The 16,376-nt window shown below is 41.5% G+C and overlaps 1 protein-coding gene across 2 annotated transcripts in view; it reads right to left on the bottom strand.

Moving 5' to 3' along the window:
- The window catches only part of IL12B (interleukin 12B), a 75,853-nt gene that overhangs the window by 40,311 nt on the left and 19,166 nt on the right, over positions 1-16,376 (bottom strand). The window contains exon 1 of one of the 2 annotated variants that reach the window (XM_040646862.2): positions 1,469-1,511. The exons of the other annotated variant lie outside the window; for it this stretch is intronic. The gene's annotated coding sequence lies outside the window, so the exon portion shown is untranslated. Of the gene's footprint in view, positions 1-1,468; positions 1,512-16,376 lie in introns of those variants that run through there. 2 annotated transcript variants of the gene reach the window in all.

Raw genomic sequence — 16,376 nt, 5'->3', positions numbered from 1 at the left:
AATGAATTGCACTGGAGGGCAAATTCCTGTTGCTGAGTTTTCAGTCTTGGATGTTCATCCTATGGAATTACAAGGGATAAATGCTGCTCACAGAACTGGCAACCAAAGCTTTCAGAGTAAGAATGACAAATAGCATGCTGTCAATAAGGACTGCTTGGTGCAGAAATGTTTATATTTATTCTTGCATTTGAATAGCCCTTGGAATTCGTGAAATGTGTTCACAAATGAAACAGAAGTTTCCTGACTGTTTAAGCAGCTTTTCCTCCACAAACAATAGCAGAGTATGTTTGTTACATCCTCTTGAAGTAACTGTGAACACTTCTAGTATTAGACAGACAAGGAAAACTGTACCCTGCCTTTGGGAACAAAAAAAACCTTAAAACCTTGCTAAACTAACCAGTGATAGGGTTAGAGCTGTAAATACCTGAAATACTGTATCCATGAGGCCAAAGGGCTGTAGCCCTTCAAGAAGCTGACAGCTTCAAGCACTTAAGAATGCATTTCAAGCTTTTCATCTGCAAGCTTTCTGAAAAATAGGACATTTCTAATCAAAAGCTTCCACACTGATAATCAGGTTACATGATCCTCACTCCCAACTGTTTTCTAAGACAAAGGAAAAAACTTGTTGTGTTTAAGCGCTCTGTGAATTATGAAACTGGTGTTTTCTGTTCCAGAGAGCCACCAAACACCAAAGTAGTACATCTAGTACCTTATCTAACCTTGTCAGAGTATCTCATAGGCATTTCTTAGAACTTGGGTTAGGTTGAACAGCTTGTATCTTGCCTCTTCCAACAGAGAAGAGGAGATACTTTGCGTAGCATAGACACAAATTAGGTTGGATGGATCTTACCAAAATCTCTCTCAAAATAGGACGCATTTTATCATGGAAACATTGAGAAATGTAGAGCAAATAGATATTTAAACAAAAAAAGCCTTAGAACTCTCCTTTTCTGTTTGCACTCCGGCTATCCATTAAACATCAGTCACTGCAGGGAGAACATCCTCAAAGATAACTGAGCTGACGTAGGAGCAGCTTTCTCTCAGTCATGCAGTTTGAGAACCTCTTCTTGCTGTCTGTCAGGGACGACTTAAGGGTTGTAACAAACGTGCAGCTGATCTTGTATTCAGTGCAAGCAACTAACTCTTTAGGGCCTTATTTTTTCCTGTAGGTATTGTAAGTAAACATATTCTTCCCTCCTCCTCTGGTGTGATTTTCTGCCTCTACTGAGCTCCTGCATGTGTTTTTAATTCTGCCAAGAAAGCCAACTTACGAGATACTCTTTAAGAGTGTTAATTTTAGGTCTATGACCACCCTGCAAATATTTCAAGTTTATCAGGATTTGGTAAGTGCAACAAGATGAAAAGCACAGCAACAACAGCAGAGTAGCAAAGTCCTGGGCTGCAGCAAAGGAGGATTTGCTCAAACGCAACAGCTATAGTGCAGAAACAAAATAAAGAATCTGCTTACCTTCAAGGGCCTCAGATACACAAAGAACTGCAGCAAAACTCCCTCACCTGCACCGCCTACCCTTAAATGAAATCTGGGAAAGGGTGGATCCTGGCTCCACCCCTTTTGGTCACTCAGCTGCATTGCATACACCTGAGCTCCCCTGGGTTGGCCCTGCCTTCCCACCAGGTGCTCAATCACTGCTTCAGGCCATGACTTAGCATTTCCACTACAGCAAGATTAGCTTAATATGACTGCTTTCTCTTTCTCCAATAAATAAAACAAAATTAAAAGATACATCGGTCTGACTATGCTACTTCTTTCCCTCCAGCTTTTCCTTTCTTCTCTGCTTTGAACTGGCTTTTCCAAAGCCCTCTTGTCTTGTCTTGATTTTGCTACTATCTGTAAATCAAAGGCATGGTCTATCCATTTATTTCACAACTGCGGCGGACCCCTGTACTGCTGTCTGCTTTGTTTGTTTAGTGGAAACCATAGTAAAAATGAAATCAAAAACAAAATACCCTCTGGAGAGTCAGAACTGCAGATCATGTGAATGCTTAAAAATGGAAGAAAAACCCTAGTAGGATCTTCAGTCATAGCAGAGCCTGCTGACGTATCAAAGCACGTATTTGAAACTTAAATAACTCCTGTTTCTTACCAGACTCAGCAAGATGGAGGTCATGTTGTGGAATAGAGCCAGGACAGATAAGGCTGGAGAAGTACAAGGACCAAAGAAAGCCCTGTGCATAGCAGGGCCTGTGCTGTCAGGCTTAAAGGTGTGGGACAACCCTGTGCCATGATGCCAGCACATGGATTTCCACTTATGCTTGTACAAGTGCAAGGTCCTTTGCATGGACAAAATAAATTGCTAGTAACATTTCTCCTGAAGGATTGTAATATACACTCTGCACCTCCCTTCTATGTCAGGCACGTTGCAGGCCCCCACTTCCTCCTGCCTGTCAGCTTAGCAGAAATACTCAGCCTCCTAGCTGGCCGCTTCACTCAATTGCCTAATATCCCCATCTCCCCATGCCTGTGAGGAAACAAGTGGATGACTTTAGGCCCAAATTGTCCCACTGATTCAATATAATACCTGTTCTGCATGGCCTTATAATAATAATAATAATAAAAAGGAATAGGATGTCTTTTTCCCGGCTATTTACATGGGTGGGACAACAGCAAACCAAACTCGAAGGGTTTGGTTTTCTTCCTTGCAGTATGATTCAGTAAATATAATGCATAGCATTAAAGAACTTTTTTCTTACCTTCACTAACTATGCTAATCCCAGAGCTTCATGTCCCTCACGTTTATTTGCATAACAGACTTCTAGGTGAATTTGGCACATTTTCTATTGTGTGTGCATATTTTTGGGATGCCATTAGAACAATTTAGTCCTGTGCTGACCACAATACCAATAGAAATTCATTTGTTCATGGCAGAACATTAATCAACGTTCACTGTAGTTGTATTTTGCCAGTACTGTTGCAAAACATATCCAGTGCCATACACTATGGTATCACAGCTACACACAAAATTAGTGATACAATTAGCAGCAGCCTCTGGGAATTTTGATGTCAGATGACTTGCTCAGCAGCGAGCCCTTTTGTTCCTGCAGGCAGATCACTGAGTCACTCAGTCTGTGCCTTTCTGTGCCTCCAGCAACAAGGCAGTCTTGCACACAACAGTGCTTTGCTATGCAGCTGATTTATCCCACGGAGTTCACTCTGAGCAGTTGATGAGACAGATCCTCCAACAACAAAGTATGCAATCAAGTAATTAAAGACTACATTGCAATGCATAAAAATAAAATGGCTGATTTAATGCTCATCAAACAACAATAGCTGTGGTACCTCCTTGCTTCTGACACCCTCATGACTGATCTAGTAACATGGTCTCCACTAGTTTCATGTAAAATCTATGAACCCATAGCACATACTGTGATCCAGGTCACATAGACCTTCTTCAGAGTCTGTCTTCCATCACAGTTCTCTCTCTAAGGATGCCCCATGACACAACTTTCAGCTCTGAGGTGTTTTCTGATGGATCACTGATGACTGTTTCTCCATCTGTTGCACTTCCACAATTGACAGCATGACAATCTTGTGTTGGTAGATTGCAAAAAAATGTTTTAAGAGCCAGAATAATTGTTATTTTTATATTTATTCAGGATGATATCTTCTGTATATGCTTAATACAGCTCTTGAAGGGAAGCGAGGAGCCATTAGCTATTCCTCCAGTTCCCCTTATCAGAGAACAGGTTTGGGTCTAATTTGGATTCCTGTATGTCAACCACAGAGCATCCTCAGTTTCATGCTTGCTGCTATAGTCTCTACATGCCATAATGCCAAGACCTTTGAAGTTCATTGTGTTTTTCCTCTACTCCCTCCTAGCCCTGTCACATTCGTATGCTGGAGCTAATGAGATAAAGTGAGCATATGGGGAGCCCTTCCTGTCTGTGTCAGCAACAGCAATGATTCAGTCTCATAGCAAGTGGCTTTTGGCAGTGAAGGATTTGAAAGCAAATGTAGTTTACAGTTTGTCTCATCCACTGCTGAGAAGTGTGATTTTCCTGCCTAATTACCCCATAAAGTCACATTTTTCCCCAAACCATCTCTCCCCTTCTCATTTATCTCCCACTTCTCTCTCTCACTTCTGCCACATAAATCCCCTCTTCTTCCTGGGACAGGAGCAACTCCAGCTCCTCATTCTTGACTGGATGTGGCATAATGGTTTAGAAATCACCCCACAAGCCAGCAGTGTCCTTTTGTTGTATCTGGAAGGCCTCTTCCTAGCAGATGGACCATCAGTCTCACTTCTACTAGTTCCTGTCTTCTTTTTCATGGCAGTTGATAAAGTGGTATTACTACCTGCAGACTAAGAGAGGAATCAGTTGTGTTTGTTATGTGGGCACTGCATATCTATTTGCAGAATTAGGTACATTCTCCTGCCAGGTATCCATATTGTCAGTCCTACTGATTAAATTATGAGCAATGGCAGCAGTCAGCCTAGATTTCTACCTGATCCCTACAATCCTTCAGCATTTCCTTCTTGGCTGAAAAGCACAGTAGCTCCCATGCTATGGCTCAGAAGAGATAACACCAGCTTACGTAGGTAACACCTCTAACTATGATTGCCAAAGATATAATTGAAACAGCATATACATCAAGCCAACAAATCCTTCCTTTGATCTACAACTTCAATTTAAACTTTTTCATCGTTTAGAAACGATATATTGTTAAGTAAACAGCAAAATCATCAGTGCAATTGAATAATTTGGCTGGGAGTTGCTTGCAGCAAATCACCTTATTTTTGCTTTGGCGTTTGTCTTGCTCTAGAAGACTGTAAACCAGTCATTGTTCAATTGAGATGAATTAGATGTATGGCATTTTTCACCATCTTGAAAAAAGTTTTGAGTTTGTCATTTTTTCTTTCTTTTCTTTCTGAGTTTGTCATTTTTTCTTGATCGCTACCTGTGTGTCATTTCTGCATGGTCAAGCCTTTTTCAGATTTAATTCCCACTGTTTTGCTGTTGGGTTAGGAAAATCTGAGGTCTGTGGTTTATTGTAATTACTATTCACTTCTGAACTGCCTGCTTCCTACACTGCTATTTTTCCAAGCCTCATCAGAAAAATGATCCTTGAAATTGCAAGTAGTTCTGCACTCCAGTAGCTTCCAGAGCCAAGCTGGTGTCCCCAGCTGCTGCAATGGCCATGGGGCTGAGGAGTACATTGGATTCAGGGAAAGCTCTGGGCTAGCTTTTACCCCCCAGGGCTCTCCCAGGGCTACTTGACCTCATCAAGGGACAAGTCAACAGAATGGTGGATGTAAGGCAGTGAGAAGCCAGCTAAGGCTCTCTGAGTTGTAGTTGAAAGGTACCTTCCACAAAAGTCCCTACTCAATGACATGACTCTAGCTCTTCTGCTTTTTAGGATTATATTTCTGCTCAGGATTGCATTGTACTGTTGACCAGATTTAGCTTATCTCATGGAGGGCTGCTAAAGAGAGCTATGGAACAAGCCTGTCCCCAGAGAGTGTTGGCAGTGGTCACTGAAGAGAGCATGGTGCCAGGATGTCCCAGCTGGTGTTATGTGCACTCAGAGGATCTCCTTGGGAAGATTGCTCTGAATTTGTACCCCCAAAACAAACATTAAAAAAAAAACCCTGTTTACTCAGTGCACACAATGAAAAAGTGAAAGAAAACTCATCTTCAGGGCTGCACTGATTAAAACCTTAGACATGCTCTTGCTGAGCTGGCTCATCCCCCATCCTTCCCATGTAAGTACAGCATGGGATTAGAGAACTGTATTTCCATCCCATGTTGGGTTGTGAGTTTGAGGTCTGGTTGCCTACTCTGCCCTTGTGCTGGCTCCCAGAGCTTTGACTTTTTCCATGGCAAAGAAGAGGGAGTATAGAACAGGAAACCCACAATTTCATCTTTCCCTTGATCTCCATAAGGATGAATCCTAATATCCAACCTGAACCTCCCCCTGTGCAACTTGAGACCATTCCATCTTGTCCTATTGCTAACTACCCATGAGAAGAGGCTGACCCCTATCTCACCACAACCTCCTTTCAAGAAGTTGAAACTCTGGTCTTGGTGCAGTGAGTGATGCTTAACACCATTCTGAGACATAGCAAAGCTTCAGACTCTGTCAGATCTGATCTCTGCCTGCCTTGAAGCCAGCTGCTGTGGCTTAGCTTACGCCTTCACTAACACAATCAGAAGGGGAAGGAAGCTGATATTTTTAGACCTTTAAACTTACATGAACAGTTGCCACTTGCTCAGAATATCTGGAAAGTTTTAAAGATGTTGAAAAGATCAAGGAATCAGCATGTGCTAAAAAACTTTCCCGCTGCCCTTTTACAAAAGTTTGCCAATCAGGCAGTGAGTGGATAATGTGACATTTTTAGAGTGCCTCCTTCTGGATTACATTCATCTTTCTGTATAAGCATATTCAGAATCACAGAATTGTAGGGTTTGGGACCTCTAGGGATCACCAGGTCCAACCCTTTTGCTAAAGAAGGTTCCGTACAGTAGGTTGCAAAGCTACCACTCTACACTGCTGCTAAGGTAGTAAGGGAGAGGTTACCTTAAAGCTTTGAATGTCCCTGTGGGCAGATGATTAAGGTCAATATTTTTCCAAATGTCTGCTTTCCAGTCAGTGAGTTTCAGCATTCCACCAATGTAATTTCTCTCTCCCAGACTTCTGCCTTGTCACATGCTGTGTAGTTTAGTCCTTAGCTGGTAAAACTAAGTAAAGCTGTGACTTCCTTCCACATACTCACACTTTATAAAGTTATCCTACTGCCTGCAGATGTATTCCTGCCCTTAAAGAATCTCTACTAATCAGATTTCCTAGCAGACTGACTCTGTTAATTCAAACAAAACCATAGCCTTCAGCAGAGTCTGAACATATTAAATGCTCAGAAATGGCTTCAAACGGTTGTTTATTTCTAAGGTCACAATCACTTCAGAAGAAAAATGAGAGAAATGCTGATGGCACTGAAGATGTGAAGATTTTCACTCCATGAAAATGGCTCCTCTGTGGGGCTTCAGCAGCCCCAAACGTCTGTATCCAGCAGAGCCAGAGGCTAATGCCATGCAAGGGAGGTGGTTAATAGTGGCTCCTGAGAAGTAGGAACTCCTTCATTAGCTCCAGGCACTTACATCAGAGTCTGATCTTTTACATGAAATGCTCCATTTGCTCTCTGAGGTATACAGGCCTGGGGAAAGGAATGTTGGGTAGGTGAGTACTGGAGCAGGAAGAGGGAAGATGCTGGACATTAGGTGCTCTACAAGGAGCCTCTTTCACTAACAGGTTCAAAGGGCTATGAGAAGAGGTTTTAAGCACCATTTGGAAAAACAGTGCCTGTAATTTGTATGAAATCTGTATTTGTCTTTCCCTGCCACAGCCTCCTTTCCCCTTGGAATAGCAGGGAGATGGGAATGAAGGCACGGAGGGCCTTTATGCAGCGATATATCAAGGAAATCATCCTCCCATGGACCTGGGCTAGGGCTGCTATCTCTTTGCTGGGACTGGTTTTGTACCTATCTTCTCTAGACATACCACATGCATTTAACAAACAGAACCAAGCAGCTATGAAAAAAATTGTCCAGACATGAGCACAGCCTCCGTTAGGTCCTTCGGAGCTAACTCCATCAGGAGTGTGTAGGGACAGATAAGAACTCATTTCCATATGTGTGCAATTCAGTCATACAGTGCTGCTAGCAGAAAATTCAACTTAATAAGCCTAAAAATATTATTTCTTTCCTCAAACAAGCTCAACTGGAAGAGGAAATTGGGGACTGTAACTGATGACTTGTTTACTTTAAAAGGGCAGTACTGAGCTTGCTGCCTTTCTGTAAGAGCAGGCCTCAAAGTGCTGCTGGAGGTCTGCAATGAGTGAGATCCCCCAGACCTCCTGTCCCCAAAGCCTCTGTACCAGCACATAGCTAGAAGCTGCTTAATGTATAATCCTGCTTGCCAGCGTCAATTAGGAATTTCTTGGCCTCTGGGACAACCTTCATTAAAAGAATTAAAAATACAAATCTTCAGCAAGAAATTGAAGGTCTGGAGAAAAGAGGGATGCTGGATTGCTATTAAGACTCTCTTCTGCTCCATGGTTTCCCAGTAATCTCAGAGGAGAGCTGCAATAAGGCATGGTACCTCAGTTTCATGTCTCAACAATTAACTTCCTGACCAACAGCAAAGCTTATTTCAGCTGGAATTGCTGCAATTGGCAAAGCACCTCAAGCTGCACAAACTGCTCCCCATCTCACAGCTCCACAAGCCAGACTGAATTTGAATCATACATAGTAAATTTCTAAAATGTTCTAAAATCTTCCACCAGAAGAAACCATTAATCTGTGGAGAAGCCTGGGTTTTGAAAACATGATCTCATTTGCCTTTTTTTTCCCCCCCAGATCATCAAAGAAGATCTATTGGAAGGCTGGATGTTGCATTAAGATAATCAAACAGTCCTTTCAAAAGGAAAGATAAGCTTGTTGTGAGTGCATGGCTGCTAGGTACCATTTTTATTCTTGGTATGGTACATTTACTTGATATTTTTATTGCTGAAGAAGTGCTTAGAGTCTTTATACCTGCTTTTTAAAAGGTGAGAGTGAGAGAGGCCACGTGGACCTCTGGAAGAAATTGTCCCCATTACTTGAAAAGGAGTAGGGTATAAATCCTGAGCATAATTCCTCCACTGAGACCAGAGGAAAGGAAAAGTTTCTGCATCGAGTTCAAGATCCTTCAAATCCATTCTTCAAGCTCTATATCAACAGGCTATATGGCTCCATAGGGTAGGAACATTGGCTAAATATATTCTGGAGAGAAACCAGGCTAATTTACCCTCGTTTCTCAGTATGTGAAAGAGATTCCATTAGAGGCCCACCAGGCCGCGCTGCCTGCCTCTGTGCTCTGCAGAGCCCATGTTAGGAGTGAGGGACTTGGGACGTGATGGGGGTTGCAGCCAGAAGTGTGTTTTCTAAGAGAAGTGATGTCCAAGAGCAGAAGGACCTGAAGGAAGGCAAGAGAGTATCCAAATGATGGCAGTTTTTCTTTTTTTGATCAAATTGTGAGTGATCTCACAAACTGTGACTCTACTAATTGGAATGAACGCCTTGTTTACTTTCTCATACTTTCTGTCAAAATCACACAGCCATCTGTTTTGTCTTTTTTGGTCTGGTTGAATTTTTGCCATTATTACTGTGTTTTTAAAAGTCCAAGGAGTGGAGCAGTGCGTTATAGTTTGACTTATCTTTATTGCTGCCACTGAGAACGTCGGGGGATCCTATGCTTCTCCACCTGTCTGAATTTCAGCAGGAAGAAAAACCAGTTTCCCTGAGGTACTGTTAATACCCTCAGCTTCAGTAATGCAGAACTGGTTCTATCACTTACAGACTCTTTATGTCTTGGCATTGCTCAGCAAATCTTTTCAGAAGTGGCATAAGAGAATCCAAGTTTTATAACATTTCCTCATCAGACTGCTGACACAAAGCTACGAAGATGGCATCTGAAAGCATGGGTTTTCTCGATTTCAAATAATAAGCAGTGATTAATTCCTCTGTCGGAAAGAGGGAAAGATCTGTTTCCCTGGGAAGTATTACAAACTCCAGAGGAAGCTCTTACCTGGTTAAATACCTTTCCATGAGTTGGACGCTCTCCTCTTTCTTGAAAATAAAGAGAACTAGTTCAGAACTGGTGGCTGATTCTGTCGGAAAGGGAGGGTCATACAGTAGGAAAGAAGTAGTTTCTGTTATCTGCGTTATAGCAATAATATCAACGGGATTAGTAAAGTCTAGCAGTTGCTATCCCCACAGGGCAGAATTGCTGAAATGTCTCTTGCATGCGCCAAGGAGGAGAAATACATTTCACATGCTGTAGTTCAGCAAAAACGACAGTGGAGAGTGAGGAAGTCAAAGATAAATGATGATATCACAGATCTAAGAACTATCTGGAGCTGTTGAATCCCCCACAAGGAAACTGCATAAAGCTGTTGCTGCTTACTTCAGTTGATTTGGTGCCATTCCTAAAAAGCTGCATTTTACCTCCAGGCAGAATTACAGGAATTGGAGGTGGTGATAAGCAATTCCTCTTTTTCTTGCCTGGGCTCATTTCACTTGCCTGTTTTTATCTCCCTTAGCTTGTGCCAGTCTCCAAAAGAGCAAAAGTGTTGTCATTTTTTATTTTCCTCCCCGGTATACCCATGCACAAAGACTCACTCCTCTTTGAAAAGAACAAAAGCAGCTTGAATTTTAGCGAGCAAAATTACAGTGAATTTAAAATGACATAAGCTGGCTTCCTTCTTGAATACAGTTAGGGTGCTTTGGCAGAGCCCTAAGACAAGTTTTGGGGTAGCGTTATGTGTGGTGACCTGTGTCTTCCTAGGAGCAGTCGCTGAATGCTGTAGGATTCTCACGGTTCCCTCATTTTTTATCCGTTCATCCCATTTTATTGAAAAGTCTTTGTACTATTCCCAGTTACTTGAGAAAACTGTGTGTATTTTGGGCAGTAGAGTAAAATGTGATCTGCATTTTCCATCTCTTCATTAACCCATACCCTCATTGTAGGGTCATATAAGGATTTTTGGCTCAGGCCTTCCTTCTCAGCCCTTTATGAAGTCATGTGAAATTGCTGCAGTGTAGGCTGGTGGTACCACTTGGAAAGCACAGCAAATGAAGATCTGGAACTGATCTGCCACTGTGCAGATACTTAACACAGATCTGCCTCCTTAAAGCCTTTGTACAGTCATGGTGTAGTAAGTGCAGACTCAGGAAGTTTTACACACGTGCCTGAGGAGGATCATGAAACTGAAACTTCTGGGGCCTTTGGCATAGTAAAGGAGAGGAGTACGTGACTTGCCATGGCAAATGACAAAAAACAAAGGCTTTGAGTGATAAGCAGGATTCTACCTATCTTTGAGACTTTAACCTGAATAGTCTTCCTCCACAGTAGATACCAGTGAAACAATTCTACCAGAGTTCTTGACAGTGTAACTTGTTAGGTCTTTCTGTGCAGTCTCATGGCCTCTATTTTATCTCCTTATGAACTCCTGACCAATTTCAAATGTCCAGAGCAGTCACCTTGCAATGGGAACAAGTCATATCAAAGCAGAGGATACAGGATTTTCAAAAGCACGAGCTTCTGGGACCTGAGGCATTGCTCATTTTCTTGGGGCAGCTGGACAAAAGCAACAAGGGAAGGTAGATATGGAAACTGAATCTCTGATAAGGGGCTGAAGGTGGAAAGGGACTGGCAGCAGTTGACACTGCCAGTGTGAACTGATGAGCAGTAGATCCCAGGAGGATAATGACAGGAAATAGTGTCCACTGAGCATCTTAGCCAAGCAACAACTCTTACTGGAATTATTTACATAGCTGGCATGCTTTGCTGTCCTCTGCAGCAGGGACAGGATATACAGCTAGATGTCTTCTGGATGAACACATATAAGTATGCTGCCCTGATTCTGAATGATAGTTTTCTTCAGTTTCAACAAGCATTTGCAGTCACCTTGGTTAAGTCCATTATTAACTCTTCCCCTTTCCCAGAATCTCTCTTCTGCTATTAGCTAACATGCTGCTGCAAAAGCTTGTGAAGGAAATGCTGATTTGGTCTAAAGTTTCACTCTTTCCATTATTTTGGACCAAACACATGCAGTGTGTTTCTCTATAGGAAATGATTTTTCAAGATATCTGTTGACTCTCTCATTAATCAACCACAGGTTACTAAATATTTGGGGAACTTTCTGCTTGGTGAAATCCCAGTTCCACATAGACTTCTCATATCATCACCTTCACAAATGAGGACCACAGTTTGGCAAAACCAAAGAAGTGATTTTCTGTTATGAAGTGAGACAGAACTGTAGTTTAAAAGCTTAGTCAGAATCAGAACATTCTTTTCTGCTAAATAAAATTGTGTACAAATGATGTTAGAACAATTAATTTTCTTCATTAAAGAAGTGCTATAAATAAACAGACCCTGGCCCTGGCCCAAGTCACATGGATCTCTCAGTGTTATTACAGTTCCTGCTGCCATCACAATGGAATGGCTGGGATTGCATCAAATGGATCAAAGACCACAGCTGACTATTAATACAGACCATCTATCTACTCTGCAGAGCTAGGTAGCAGTTTTTCTTTACTAAATGGTTCCTGTGGGCTGTAAGTCATACTCAGAATCACTTAGAAAATGAGGAAGAATCATCATACCATATGTTTTTACAAAATAATAAAGACTAAGAAAAAGACTAACATTTTTTATCACCAAAAAAGCCAATTTCTCTACAAATACTGGAATGCTTTGGTAAGTCCTGCAGTGTTTGTTCTTGCCAGAAATGTTGCTGGGTACCTCCTCAATGCAGCACGATCCTGCACAGCTCCAGAAATCACCTCACAGAGGTGTGGGTCATGAGCCATGGTGTAGCACAGCTGCCCTCAGGAAGAGGAGGAACTGCTGTACCTCGGCCTGTTGGTCTTGCCCAAGCCTTGCCTTCCACACCAGAACTAGCTCCTCTTCACTCCAACACAGAGAATGTCATACCCCAAACTTCCTTTTGTTTTTTATTTTTCCAAACCAGAATTATAAGCAACAATTAAACAAATACTCATTTGAATAAAGTCACATGCACTTAAAGGAGTAGGAATTCAAATTCTGTTTCTGCTGCTGGAATGCTCTTACTGTCACCACTCTGGAAGAATACACCAAATCTGATAGAATAGAGATTAGAAACCAGTGTCAGTACTATATTGTTATATTGTTTTATTTATGTACAAGTTGTCCATTCTGAAACACAAGCTGGAGCTCTGCGGTCACTGCTTTCTGCTAACACTCTCAAATGGCATTAGATTGTTTAGGGAATAACCTCACACTTTATTACTTCGTCCTACATGGGTGCAGTGTTGGCAAAGGCTGTCAAACATGATTAAAAGTGCTGGCCAAGCAATCTGGTGCAGTCTGGCAAACCCTGTATTCCCTGTCCAGCAGTTAAGCTAGCATCTTCACCAGGATCTGGCATGATTATCTCATGCTTTCAGATAAACTATTATTATTGAAGTAGAAAAGATTTTAAAAACGGTGTTTTCTTTGCACCTTTACATGCAAGCCACATAGCATAGAACAAAACTGTCTGGTTTTCTGTTGATCCAAATATTGCAGTCCTTCTTTCTCAATGGCATCTAGCAAAGTAAGAAGAACTAAAATCTTTCTGCTACATATTCATCAATGAACTGCTTTCTGTGGATGCTGTACCCTTTCTGTCTGCTTAATTATGGATATTAAATTTCCACTCTGACTGGAATTTATGCAAATCTGAGTTTCAAAGTAAAAAGCGTGGAAAGTATCTACATTTTTTTTCCACTGTGAAATATCTTGTCAAATCCAATTTTATTTTTATAGAATGGAACTTCCTAGAGTGAAAGAGATGCTTCCACCTTTATTTAAATTTTCTTGTTCTGTTTTCACGTTTTATCAAATATTCACTAATTTACAAAGCGTGGAGTAGATGAAAAATGCTTTAAAAACTGAAAGATGTTAAGCATTTTGCATCTTTTCTTAAAATCTCCTGAAGGCTGAGGTCTCATCGTTCCAAGAGAATTAATGAAAAATGAAGATACTCAGGAAATTAAGCCCATTTATCTTCCTCTTTTTGTCTGTCTTTCAATTCAGAAACAAACAAAAAGGCTGATAAGCTAAAATCACCAGTGAAATGGAAAATCCCCATTCTGAACAATTTAAATCATGCTTAACCATGTAAGCTGGAGTACCAAAATTCAGTGTGCTCAAAAATCAAACCCAAACTTTGAATTAAGCCTTTGCTTAAATGTTTTGCTAGATCAAGGCACATCTCATGAGAGCTTTGTAGCCCTGTGATTGAACTAACTGACTCAATGGCAGTCACTGGAATCCACATTCACAACCCCAAATGCTCACCCCATCCTGCTGAAACTTCAGCGGTCAGCTGCTCTTCCTTCCCATTTTACAAAGACTTTCATTTCCTGAAATAAGTCTTCAAATACAATTTCTCCTTTCAGGAGAAATTCATTAATTTGTATAGAAAAATAGAATATGCAATTATTCAAAATCAGAGTCTGACAAACAAATGTTGAAAGTATATTTGACTCAGTGCGTGATTAAAACAGGATGGTATTTCCCCACCTCACCAGTTGGACTGTCCCTAATGGCTGCACTGATTGCTAGTGGGACTTTGAAATAAAAAACACTTGAGGACTGCACAGGACACGGCAGTCCACACAACACATGTGACTCTACCACATCAAAATCACATCTGCTTGTGGTAAAGCTGGTTTTCCCTCCATCTTTTCTCACTGTCAACTTGTAAAACCACTTTCTTATTCCTGCATATGCTCTTAGTCATGCCTCCTTAATACAGAATAGCCATGATGCGAGAGTCTATCTACCCCTTTCTCACAACAGGTTGGCTGCTGCCAGAAGCCTACTGTAAAACAACTCTATCAGTGAAGGGTCAAGAGAAAAACACTTTCTCTTACAAAATCAAGAAGTCACTTGGCCTCTATGACAGAATCCTGCTCTTGCAATTTGTCAATATTTCACTACAGCTAAAAATAGTGGTTAAAATATGAAAGAAAAATCAATGAGTAAATGCACACAGATTCAGCTGCAACTATGTATAGTCCTTAAATGTGGATAAGAAGAACTGCATTGCGGCCATAAGCATTGTGGCTTTTTTTTCTTCAAAAATGAGAAGTGTATAATGCCAACTAACAAGGAAAAGCTGTATTGCTTTGCCTATATTTGGGCATTCATCCAGTTGTCCTACAGGCTGTTTTTCACAAACTGTGAAATTTTTGATAGAGTGAATGAATTAAAAGAGTATTCATGGCTGACAGACCTGCAGATTTCAGTGACTCCAGAACACCTACAAAATGGATGTGACAAACTTGATAATCTTGCCACAATCACTTGGAGAAGTCCCGCATGTAGGCAGATTCTCTCCCCTAGTCTCCATTCTCATTCAGCTGTAAATGCTGCCTATCTCAAAGCAAGTTGAACATAGATCATTTAGAATTATCTAATCATGAAATAATTTAATTTGAAAGAACTTTCAGCATAGGGCCAACTTTCAAGCTAGATTGAGATGCTTATGGACTTGTCCAGTTGAGATTTGAATATCTTCAAGGATGGAGTTTACAGTCATTCCAGGCAATGTTCAACCGTTTAATCACCCTGTGAAGAATGTTATCCTTAAATCTACATGAATTACATCTTGCTGCAATTTGTGTCTGTTCACTCCTGTGTTTTCACTGTCAACCTTTGAGAAGACTCTTCCTCTGACTTCACTAAAACCTTCCTTTAGGTTAGCAGGGGTGTTGGAACCACTGATTGAATTATACCCAGAATTATATCTAGAATTATACCTGGAATTATAAACATCTGAAGACTGAGATGAAATCATGCTCATTCAGAGCATTTTTATTCTGAAATCCATCTTCTTTACCACCCATGAGATAGGACTTCATCTGTAACAAAAAATGTTTGTATTCTCAAGGATTTGCCAAAGTGCATGCGGTGATGATTTACTGGCAAGCTGCCTTTTGTGTTGGCATGAGGCATGTGTCTGACTATTGTGATGGAGATCACTTTTGATAACTTATTTCAAGTGTTTGAAGAGTTGGGTAGAGTCCTACACCTGGGGAGACCACGTGCATCAGAACAGGTCAGTAGGGGCTGATCTGCTGGAAAGGAGCTCAGTGGGTTGTCCATGAGTCAGCAGTGTCCAAAAAGGACAACGGTATCCCGGCGCACATTAAAAAGAACATCGCCAGCAGGACAAGGGAGGTTATCCTCCCTCTTTACTCTGCCCTGGTGAGGCCACATCTGGAGTACTGCATCCAGGAGGGCCACAAAGGTGATGAAGGGCCTGGAGTTTCTCCCTTATGGGAAAAAGCTGAGAGACCTGGGACTGTTCAGCCCAGAGAAGATGATAGGACAAAGGAAAAGGGGAAATGGCCACAAACTGACACATAGGAAGTTCCACACAGATGTTTGTAAGAATTTGGTCATAATAAGGGTAACAGAGCACTGGAACAGGCTGCCCAGAGAGGTTGTGGATTTTCCTTCTCTAGAGACGTTCAAGACCCACGTGGACACCTACCTGTGCAACATGGTCTAGGGAGCCTGCTTTGGCAGGAAGTTGGACTAGATGATCTCTAGAGGTCCCTTCCAGACCCTACAATTCTGTGATTCTGTGATTCTATGAAGACTGAAAGTGGATCTTATCAATGCTTACAACTATCTAAAGGGTGGGAGTCAAGAGGATGGGGCCAGGCTGTTTTCAGTGATGCCCAGCAACAGAACAAAGGGCAATGATACAAACTGGAACACAGGAAGTTCTGTATAAACAAGAGGAAAAACTTGGAGGGTGACAGAGCGCTGGAACAAACTG

This window comes from Gallus gallus, chromosome 13 (genome assembly GCF_016699485.2).
Source record: "Gallus gallus isolate bGalGal1 chromosome 13, bGalGal1.mat.broiler.GRCg7b, whole genome shotgun sequence".
Taxonomy (NCBI): domain Eukaryota; kingdom Metazoa; phylum Chordata; class Aves; order Galliformes; family Phasianidae; genus Gallus; species Gallus gallus.
The sequence above is the reverse complement of the archived record's forward strand: the minus strand, read 5'-3'. Positions and strand labels throughout refer to the sequence as shown.